The 11647-nt window shown below is 39.5% G+C and overlaps 1 protein-coding gene across 2 annotated transcripts in view; it reads left to right on the top strand.

The window, feature by feature from the left end:
- The first annotated feature begins 6054 nt into the window (after positions 1-6054).
- Positions 6055-11647, top strand: part of LOC106092194 (myb-like protein H) — a 133858-nt gene continuing 128265 nt past the window's right edge. For both annotated transcript variants that reach the window (XM_059363582.1, XM_059363581.1), the window contains exon 1: positions 6055-6332. The gene's annotated coding sequence lies outside the window, so the exon portion shown is untranslated. The remainder of the gene's footprint in view (positions 6333-11647) is intronic.

Here is an 11647-nt window from a genome sequence, read left to right as displayed (position 1 = left end):
GTAGTCCTTTGTGTCCTGTTATGATACCAATAGCTATACTGATCTCTTTCTTGCGTCCTTTCAGTAAAAGCCTCGTCTTCTCACGATCTGGATCCCCCCATAGGATTTTCGCTGTCCTACCAACTGTTTCGCTGTTCCACAATGTTGCATGCACATTCGTCGCCCATTCCCTTAACTCGGACTAAGTCTACCCGAAAGACTTCGGGTTAACCAAGTTTATTGACGGCAGTCCTCTGGCCTTCACCGCCAAATCGTCTGTGCTTTCATTTCCCTTTACTCCGTTATGGCCCGGCACCCAAATGATGTGGGATTTTCCATCCTCAGAGAAGGCGTTAATCTCCTTCTTACGCTGCAAGACTGTTCGTGACCTTACCGTCCTGGTTGTTATTGCCCTTATGGCAATTTTACTGTCCTTAAAGGTGTTCACACTCGACGTTCTCGCGTTAGCACCACACCACCTCACACATTCCGTGATCGCCCGAATCTTCGCCTGCAGGACCGTATTATGGTCAGGCAGTCTAAAACAGATCTCAGTTACTGTGTTCTCAATGTAAACCCCCAAGCCTACACTGTCCTCTAGCTTTGATCCATCCGTGTAACATGATCTTCCAGATGGCAGATGGATCTAGGGTTCCGTCAATCCAAGGCTGTGCTGATGGCAGCATTGCCTCGCACTCGACTTCAAGGTTCATTTCAGGTATCCGATCAGGAAACCTCTTTTCTTCCTTTAAGGTTTCCTATAGTCGCCTCGGTTATACCGCCGTGCAATGAGCTGCTCCCATTCTCAATCCATTCTCCCATCGCCTTAAGTCTCATAGACGCAGTGGCTGCCTCACACTTAATCTGTATGTCAGTGGGTCGGATATCTTGAATAGTCTCCAGTGCCCTAATGGGCGTGGTCCTAATCGCTCCGCCTATGCCAAGACAATATGTTCTCTGAACCTGCAGTATGGCCCTCATATTGCATTTTTTCTCCATAGCAGTCCACCAAACTACTGAGGCGTAAGTAAGTATTGGTCTAATCATGCTCCTGTAGAGCCAGTGGACTATCCTCGGATTCAGGCAACATTTCGAGCCTACATCGAGTCTACATAGTGCCCAACATCAGTGAGCCTTCTTCTCATTGCGCTTCTGAATGTGACACTTCCAATTCAGTTTCCTGTCCAAGATCACACCTAAGTATTTGACCTTGTCAGATATCGAAATCGTCTTAGTGAGAAAACGTGGTGCGTTAAATTGGCCCACATTCGTTTCCTCGTGAACAGGCAAATTTCAGTCTTCTCTGGGTCTAGCCCAGTCATATGCCATATGCAAGACCCTTTCGGCTCTTCTGCATAGCTCGTTCGGATCCTTACCTCTTAGAAGTGCTATAACATCGTCTGCGTAGCAGACGGATTCAAATCCCTCCTCAGTCAGCATCCGTAATAGGTCATTTATGGTGGTCACCCATAGGTGTGGCGATTAAATGCCCCCCTGTCGCATGCCTTGTGCCACTGCCTCCCTTATATTTATGGCATGGGACCCAGAATTTATCCACCTTTTCCTTAGCATATGGTTTATCCAGTCTTTAAGGACCCGGTCCACCCGGTACTGGTCTAAGGATTGGATCAGTGTGTCGGTCCGCACATTGTTAAAAGCCCCCTCGATGTCAATCCATACCGCCAGTGTGTACGATTTGGCATCGAAGGATTCTTCTATTTTATGCACAACCTCGTGCAGGGCAGTCTCCACCGACCGACATAGGTATGCTGTTTATATTTGAGCAGTTTGCTGTATGTCCTACTCTTTATCATGGTGTCCACAATACGTTCCATGGTTTTTAGTAGAAAGGACGTAAGGCTTATAGGTCTGTAGTCATTCCGCAAAGATAAAATTTTCTCTAAAAACAAATTTGTATGAAATTCTATCGAAAAATAATATCTGGGTTCCTATTCTGAGAGGGCTGTGTACGGCTTTTTTGAGTCACGGTCTTCCCCGATGATTAGGTTAGAGGTCGATTACTATTCCTTTTAATCCTGACCATTTGTTCTGAGCTTATCGGTGTTCTCGCTCACTTTTCCTATTATCCTGCCGATTTCGCAATTGTTATGTAACAGGAGGTTGTGGCTTCGTCCTAAATCCGTTTGCTGGGTTCTGCTATGTTCTGCTGGGCAGAGAACAAGTGATGTGTGTCATGTACATCAAGGATACAAGCGGTATGATGTACGTTAGCATCAAACCTAGCCCAGTACGAATTGAGGCAGCTGCATCTGTTGGAAGGAAGCCACCGTAGCACGGAAATCACTGTAGCGCGGAGGTTAGTTTGTCCAACAATGACGCCGAACGCCTAGATTTGAGTCCTGGTGAGAACATCAGAAAAAAAATTCAGCGGTGGTAATCCCCTCTTTGAGATTCTTGAGACCGTTGAGTGGGGCGGACGTTTTGTTATTTCGCATCCGCAAGAATTTTTCTGTAACTCGTAATAGGTCATTATTTTTGGAAGATATATAACCTGATATAACTGTGGATTTAACTGTGGGTGCTAAAACTGTTCTGGGGGTGCTAAGATAAGCTACAATAGATGTCATTGTACGCTTATGGCCGTAGGCCGCCAGATGCCGCGCATGGGAATGCCGCACAATAACTTCTGCAGGAGTTGCCTTGATGAGGATGAGGAGAAAACTATCGACCACTTGTCTGCAGGGACCCAGGCTCTCCATTCTGGGGAGGCGGTCCTTCTGCGATCTGGGAGATATTACGAACGTACCTTTAGGAGGCCTCCTGAGATTTGTCGACGGGACGGGATGGTTCCATCAGGGGGTGCCATAAGCTCTGTCGAAGACACACCCCCTAGATATGGTTCGAGGTCTCACATCTTTCTAAGGTATTACAATGGGTCGAACTCATCTTTGGTGGGCAACCCATTTAACCTAACCTAACGTTTTTTATCTGATTTCTCTGAAACTGATTTGCATTACAAATCCTTGTCGAATTTGGTGAAAATTCTCATTAAATGAAAATTCATTATCTGATTTTGTTAAAATTTGAAACCGTAAGATATCTAAGATATATGGGAACCCTTTGGGGTATAAGATAACTGGCTCATTTAAGGCATCTTTTACTCAATTTCGCTGAACTTTTATAGAGTGAGTTGTGTAAGACGCCCATACAAAAAAGACGAATATGTTGCAGCTCGTACCAAATTTGGATATAGCTGCTATATAGACCGATCCATCGAATGTATGCTTATAATAGACGAGTGTATTGCCCGATTACGCTGAAATTTGGAAAACTAAGAGGAATTACAAATTCTACAAATCCTTGCCGAATTTGGTTAACGGGCCCGATTGAAGATTGACAACCAAATTTAGGTTAGGTTAGGTTGAAAACAGGGTGCGGATATTAATCCGATTAAAAACCAGTAATCGGTTTGTTGTGCGTCCTAAATACTAAACCATTCAAAGTATGCCAGGTTCGGCCGGGTCGAATCTTGGTTACCCACCACCATTAGTAACTGAGTTTGTATTTGAATTATTTTGGACTGAAGAAGTCTTATCGGGTTTTCGGTGCTTACGGGGGCCTATATCATCATATTGACCGATTCGGCTAGAACTTGGCACTGATGTTGTAAGTCATAAGTTGGGGAAAATTGAGACTTCTAAGGGCTCAAGAAGTCAAATCCGGGGATCAGTTTATATGGGGGCTATATATGTTTATAGACCGATTCGAATCATACTTGACATGGATGTTGGAAGTCATAACTAAAGTCTTTGTTCCACCCTCATGCATTTCGTGATCGCCTGGATCTCCGCCTGCAGAACCGTATTATGGTCAGGCAGTCCAAAACAGATCTCAGTCAACTTAGACAATCAAATTTACGTAAACAATTTCGTGAAAAAAATACAGGATTATAAGGGCTGAAGAAGGAAAAACCCGGGGATCAGTTTATATGGGGGCTATCTCTTATATATAAAAATCAATTTGTGTTTGTTTGTGTGTTCCTTATAGACTCAGAAACGGTTTTCTTGAAATTTTCACAGATGGTGCATAATGACCCCGTGGTGAAAATAGGGTACTACATTTTTTGATATCTGAAGGGGGGGACGGACCCTTCCCCTTCCCCTAATTTTCAGAAACGCCAGATCTCGGAGTTGGGTCTTGCGGTTTAAGCGAAATTTTGTGTGCTCTCATATAGTACCCTAAAAATAAAAATTTATATATATATATATATATATATATATATATATATATATATATATATATATATATATATATATATATATATATATATTTATATTTATATATATATATATTTATATATATATATATATATATATATATATATATATATATATATATATATATATATATATATATATATATATATATATATATATATATATATATATATATATATATATATATATATATATATATATATATATATATATATATATATATATATATATATATATATATATATATATATATATATATATAAGAGCTATATCTAAATCTGAACCGATTCACCAGTAATATTGAGAGTCAAGAGAAAATCCCTCCTGCCAAATATCGAGAAAATCGGTTAATAAAAGACCATTTTATTGCATTATTACTGAAAATCCGACGAACATATATATGGGAGCAATAGCTAAATCTGAACCGATTTTGACCACACTCTATGTATATTGTTGTAGTGGTCGAGGAAAGCGTTGTGCAATATTTTGGCAAGATTGATCAATAAATGTGCTTACAGGGAGTGAAAATCGGGCGATATATACATATATATGAGAGCTATATCTAAATCTTTCCGATTTCCATGAAATTTTCACCAGAAATATCGAGAGTCGTAAAAAAATCCTTCCTGCCAAATTTCAAGAGAATTGGTTAACAAATGACCATTTTCTTGCATTATTACTGAAAATCGGACGAACATATATATGGGAGCTATATCCAGTTCTGAACCGATTTTTTCGAATTTCAATAGGCTTCGTCTCTAGGCCGAAAAACATGCCTGTACCAAATTTTAACACGATCGGATGAAAACTGCGACCTGTACTTTGCATACAAATTAACATGAACAGAAGGACGGATGGACGGTCGGACAGACAGACATAGCTAAATCGAATAAGAAAGTGATTATGGATTCGGCCAGGATTCGAACCTGGGCACACGGAACAACAGCGAGAGCCATTACCATTGCCTTAGTGCTCGAAGCCATCAATACAACTTCCAACAGATGCACAACATCATGTGTAGTACGGAAGAAGTGTAATTTTTCACAGAAAGAATGTCTGTCATTACACAGAAATGCATGCATTGGGAAAAGTACAGCTAATAGGCAGGGTTGTCGAGGTTGGTTAATGTGGTAATTGTATCATAGATTTTCGTATTAATAGCGTTTTCGCTATTAACACGATTCAAATACAATATACCAACGCACGGCCCATTAAGCCATCACACCTAATATGGTTGAAAAGTCTTCTAACCAACGACGAAACGCATCCTATAGTGGTTGGTGTGTGTTGCCATTTTTGGCTTTCCTTTTCCATTTGCATCTTCGATCATTGCGCTCGTCTCGAAAAAAAAAACATTTTTTTTATTTTTTTTAGAATATGAATCTTACATTTGAACTTTTTTTTGGTGTTTCCTTAAAAATAAATTATTTTGAATCACCCATTTGTCTTTGCCCATAAGAAATACATTTTGTATTTTCCATCTTTTGGGGAAACTGAGGAGACATACGAACCCTACAATTCGTTGTCAATGTCTCACATAACTACCAAGCCGTTGGAGAATGTGGGCAACCATTTTCCCCCCAACCCCTTTCAGTCAAATATCAAAACAAAAACAAACATGTTGAACAATAACAAAATCCCCGCTATACTGTAGTCAATGAAAAAGCTGCCAAAGACAGACGACAAACTTGTTGTTGCCAGAGAGCCGAAAAGCTTTCAATGCCGAATAAAACGAAGCGAACAAGTGTGTAGACAGGACAACAATTCAACTTTCAGTCTTGCAAGTAAATCGAAGGGAAGAACAACCAAAAACAGTGACAAAAACGGAAAGAAAATAAAAAAAAAACAACAAAAACAAACCCGAAAAGAAAAAGTGAATTTAGTCTGTGAGAAAGACCAAGAAGAAAAAAAAATTATAAATAATTAAATTGACCACAAACAGAAATGAAAACGCACAATAAAATTAACACAAAAACCCCTTAAAGAGAAGTAGAAAAAATACAGGGTTGACCACTTAACACAACCATAGGAATATGTGGCTTTAAACAAAAAAGTAACTCAAAAAAAAAGTCATAGAAAAAAGTGCATTGCCTAGTAGAATCTCCCTTGAAAAATGTATGTAATTTCTGTGCAAAACCGTGTGTGCTTGGGAAAAAACCCCAATACATACACACTCACAAGTGCATAAGAAGCAGAAGCAGAGAGTGGCAGCGGCAGCGACAGCACTCTGAGAATACAGACACAAGCCAAATGCAACAACATTTCAAAAATTAAAGAAAACAGAAAAAAAATGAAAACAAAAAAACCACACACACACACACTCATTATTGTAGTCGCAGCAGAAGTCTAAACTCTAAAAAGGAAGCAAAACGCAAAATCAAACAAAACGAAGTCAAAGGCGAGTTGTGAAAGAATATGGGGACGCCTACAGTTCTTCTTTAGTAGTATCTCGGGGGTATGTCTGTCCTTTGGGATTTTTTGTTTTAACTCTTTTGGCTGAAAAGTAAAAGTTTCTGCTTTAGCATTGAGCTTCAACTATAAGAAGCATCTGCAATGAAGCATAGGCCATAACAAACTCAGCATCAGCATCCTTGCACAAGTGCGGCGTAGTTGTCTTTGTCCAAGTATGCGTGAGTTTTAGGTTTTTGTTTTTTAATGCAGGGAAGAGTAAAAGGGCAGCACGCATTTTCTTTCCTAAGCTTGCCTGGCTCGCCAAGCATACTTTCCTTCACAAACTCAAAACTCCTAAGGACTCCTATCCTTCTATGGATTTAATGACTTTTTAAAGTGTGGATGTTGAATGAATTTTTGCTACCACACTTAGCCTTTGCGGGAGAGCAAACCAAATGGAAAAAAGCATCCTAATTAATTAATGAATTATTAATCGAGTCACACGGATCATGTCACAGCATAGCCAATTATATTTTATAATTCCTTTTGTGCAAAGCGCGCGCTCTTGTGTGTGTGTGTGTGTCTGTGTGAGACGGCTATAATCCCCCTTTGCTTTTCATATCAAAGGCAAACGCAGCTCTTAATACCATCTGAAAATTTATGATGAGATTTTAGCCAGCGTTTCACAAAAAAAAGCAAGGCATGAGGTTTTAAAAATGACAAAAATTGTATGGAATAATAAATTGTCCTACACTGTGTATAGTATATGGCAGTGTCATTTCTTTGCCATAATCTGAGATAATGTCATCACAATTTAAATTAATTTTATGCTACCAAGTGGCGACAAGTGAATAATTGGAAACTTCAAGTTGGTAAATCGATTTCTTGTTGACTTACACTGGTATACAGATATTTTAATGAAAAATATAATAAAGCATTAGTTGGAAAACGATTAATTTTTATACCCTTCACCATAGGATGGGGGTATATTAATTTCGTCATTTTGTTTGTAACACATCGAAATTTCCATTTCCGATCTGTATATATAATCTTGATCAGCGTAAAAATCTAAGACGATCTAGCCATGTCCGTCCGTCTGTCTGATGAAATCGCGCTACATTCTTTCAAAAAATAGAGATATTGAGCTGAAATTTTGCACAGATTCCTTTTTTGTTCGTAAGCAGGTTAAATTCGCAGATGGGCTATGTCGGACTATATCTTGATATATCCCCCATATAAACCGATCCGCCGATTTGGGGACTTAGGCCCATAAAACCTCATTTATTATCCTATTTTACTGAAATTTGGGACAGTGAGCGGTGTTAGGCCACTCGACATCCATCTTCAATTTTGCCCAGATCGGTTCACATTTGGATATAGCTGCCATATAGACTGGTCTCGATTTATTGACCGATTTTGCCAAAATTTGGGACTGTGAGCTGTAGTAGGCCCTTCGACATCCTTGTTAAATTTGGCCCAGATCAGTTCAGATTTGGATATAGCTGCTATATAGACCGATCTCTCGATTTAAGGCTATGCGCCCATAAATGGCGCATTTATTGTCCGATGTCGCCAAAATTTGGGACAGTTAGTTAAGTTAAGCCTCTCGAAATACTTCTGAAATATGGCACAGATCGGTCCAGATTTGGATACAGCTGCCATATAGACCGATCTCTCGATTTAAGGCTATGGGCTCATAAATGGCGCATTTATTGTCCGATGTCGCCGAAATTTGGGACAGTGAGTTAAGTTAAGCCCCTCGACATACTTCTATAATATGGTACAGATCGGTCCAGATTTGGATATAGCTGTCATATAGACCGATCTCTCGATTTAAGGATTTGGGCCAATAAAAGGGGCATTTATCGTCCGATGTCGCTGAAATTTGAGACAGTGAGTTGTGTTGGGCCCTTCGACATTTTTCTTCAATGTGGCTTAGATCGGTCCAAATTTGGATATAGCTGCCATATAGACCGATCTCTCGATCGGTGGCCCCAAGCCACAGTAGTGGTGTAGGGTATAAATATAAAGGGTGATTTTTTTGAGGTTAGGATTTTCATGCATTAGTATTTGACAGATCACGTGGGATTTCAGACATGGTGTCAAAGAGAAAGATGCTCAGTATGCTTTGACATTTCATCATGAATAGACTTACTAACGAGCAACGCTTGCAAATCATTGAATTTTATTACCAAAATCAGCGTTCGGTTCGAAATGTGTTCATTCACCGTAACGTTGCGTCCAACAGCATCTTTGAAAAAATACGGTTCAATGATTCCACCAGCGTACAAACCACACCAAACAGTGCATTTTTCGGGATGCATGGGCAGTTCTTGAACGGCTTCTGGTTGCTCTTCACTCCAAATGCGGCAATTTTGCTTATTTACGTAGCCATTCAACCAGAAATGAGCCTCATCGCTGAACAAAATTTGTCAAAATTTGAACACATTTCGAACCGAACACTGATTTTGGTAATAAAATTCAATGATTTGCAAGCGTTGCTCGTTAGTAAGTCTATTCATGATGAAATGTCAAAGCATACTGAGCATCTTTCTCTTTGACACCATGTCTGAAATCCCACGTGATCTGTAATGCATGAAAATCCTAACCTCAAAAAAATCACCCTTTATTAAAAACTTGCACTGGTTTTTTGAACAAGGTCAGCTTTCGAACAGTTTTAAAGTCCGTACTCAGAAACGTAGTACGAAACAATTTTAAAGTGTTTTAAAATTGTTCAGCAAAGGGTGATTTTTAAGAGCGGCCAGCACAGAATACGATAAGCTGGACAAATGTCAACAAGATTACAACTGCACTGGTAGGGTTTATCGAGAGCAAAGCAAGACCGGATGAACTGGGAGATTCGTAACATTGGGAAAGAGGCCCGCAGACTTTATAACAAAGCACGTCATAAAAAAGCGGAAGTACATTGGGATGTGTATTACACACGGCTCAAGGAATACAATAAAATTACCAGGGCGGCAAAAGGTGACTCCTGGAAACTTTTCTGCGAGCAGATGGATAGCGTTAATGACGCCGCCAAGATGAAAAAGTTTCTCTCAAAAACTCATGTCCACACCAAAACGTTAGTAGACGTCATGGGAGTGAGAGCCGAGACAACGGAGGACATGTTGAGGCTTTTGATGCAAACGCATTTTCCTCGACAATACGACGGTACTCATGACGACACCAGAATCTTGGAATAATGAGGTTGATTCAAGGCTTATCATAACGGAATTTATGGTCAAGGAAGCCTTGAGGAGCTTCCAACTATTTAAGTCACAAGGACCTGATGGAAAATTTCCGGTGTTACTACAGAAGGAGGCGGTCCTTCCGGCCTGTATTTTCACAGCGTGCATAGGACTTGCATATACTCCGAAAGCCTGGCAGGAGGCAAAAGTGGTGTTTATACCCAAGCCCGGCAAGGCAAGTTATTTCTTCTCAAAGTTAACCCAGAGAAGACTGAAATATGCCTGTTCACGAGGAAGACGAAAGTGGGCCAATTTAACGCACCACGTTTTCTCAATAGAACGATTTCGATATCTGACAAGGTCAAATAGTTAGGAGTGATCTTTGCCAGAAAACTGAACTGGAAGTGTCACATTCAGGAGCGTACCGAGACAGCTCACAGATGTTAGGCACAATAGATAAGAAATCTCTAGTACATCGCAAAAGCTGAACAACTGAAAATGGCAATTTATAAATATTTTCACGAAAAATTTGCACATTAATAAGGCCAAAACTGCCTGAAGGAGCGTACCAATGCTTTTGCGATGTACTAGAGAGTTCTTAACTATTGTCTTAGCTACAATTTTTATAGCCTACACCACTACTGTGGTACAGGGTATTATAACTTAGTGAATTTGTTTTTAACACCCAAAAGGAAGAGAGATGGACCCATTGATATGTATACCGATTGACTTAGAATCACTTTCTGATTCGATTTAGCTATGCCCGTTTGTCTGTCCGTCTGTCCATGTTAATTTGTGTACAAAGTACAGGTCGCAGTTTTCATCCGATCATCTTTATATTTGGTACAAGCACGTTTTTCGGCTTAGAGAGGAAGCCTATTTAAATTGGAAGAAATCGGTTCAGATCTGGATATAGCTCACATATATATGTTCGTCCGATTTGCAGTAATAATTCAATAAAATGGTCATTTGTTAACCGATTCTCTCGAAATTTGGCAGGAGGGATTTTACGACTCTTAACATTACTGGTGAATTTCATGGAAATCGGTTCAGATTTGGATATAGCTCTCATATGTATATATCGCCCGATTTTCACCCCTAGAGCCACTTGCTCTTGGTCAATAAGTGCGCTTGCTGTGACTATAGAAGTGAAAATCGGGCGATATATGTATATGACAGCTATATCTAAATCTGAATCGATTGTTATGAAATTGACCCGTAATACCGGGAGTCCTTTTTACTAAATTTCGAGAGAATCGGATAATAAATGAGCACTTTATTCCAATATTTCTCAAAATTGGACGAACATATATTGGGTTGCCCAAAAAGTAATTGCGGATTTTTTAAAAGAAAGTAAATGCATTTTTAATAAAACTTAGAATGAACTTTAATCAAATATACTTTTTTTACACTTTTTTTCTAAAGCAAGCTAAAAGTAACAGCTGATAACTGACAGAAGAAAGAATGCAATTACAGCGTCACCAGCTGTGAAAAAATTTGTCAACACCGACTATATGAAAAATCCGCAATTACTTTTTGGGCAACCCAATATATATTTGATCCTCTTGACATTCCAAGTCGATTTAGCCTTGTCTGTCCCTCTGCCTGTCGAAAGCACGCAAACCGACGAATAGGTTTTTTAAAATAGTATAGGTCAGTTGGGATTGTAAATGGGCCATATCGGTCTATATATAGCTGCCATATAAACCAATCTCGGAACTTTTCTTCTTGAGCCTCTAGAGAGCGCAATTCTTGCCCAATTTGGTTGAAATTTCGCATGCGGTATTTTATTTTGACTTTCAATAACTGGTTCAAATCGGTTTATAACTTGATATATCTGCCTTATAAAAC

The sequence above is a fragment of the Stomoxys calcitrans genome, chromosome 2 (assembly GCF_963082655.1).
Source record: "Stomoxys calcitrans chromosome 2, idStoCalc2.1, whole genome shotgun sequence".
Classification (NCBI taxonomy): domain Eukaryota; kingdom Metazoa; phylum Arthropoda; class Insecta; order Diptera; family Muscidae; genus Stomoxys; species Stomoxys calcitrans.
Note: the sequence above shows the minus strand (reverse complement) of the source record. Positions and strands in the feature narration are given on the sequence as shown.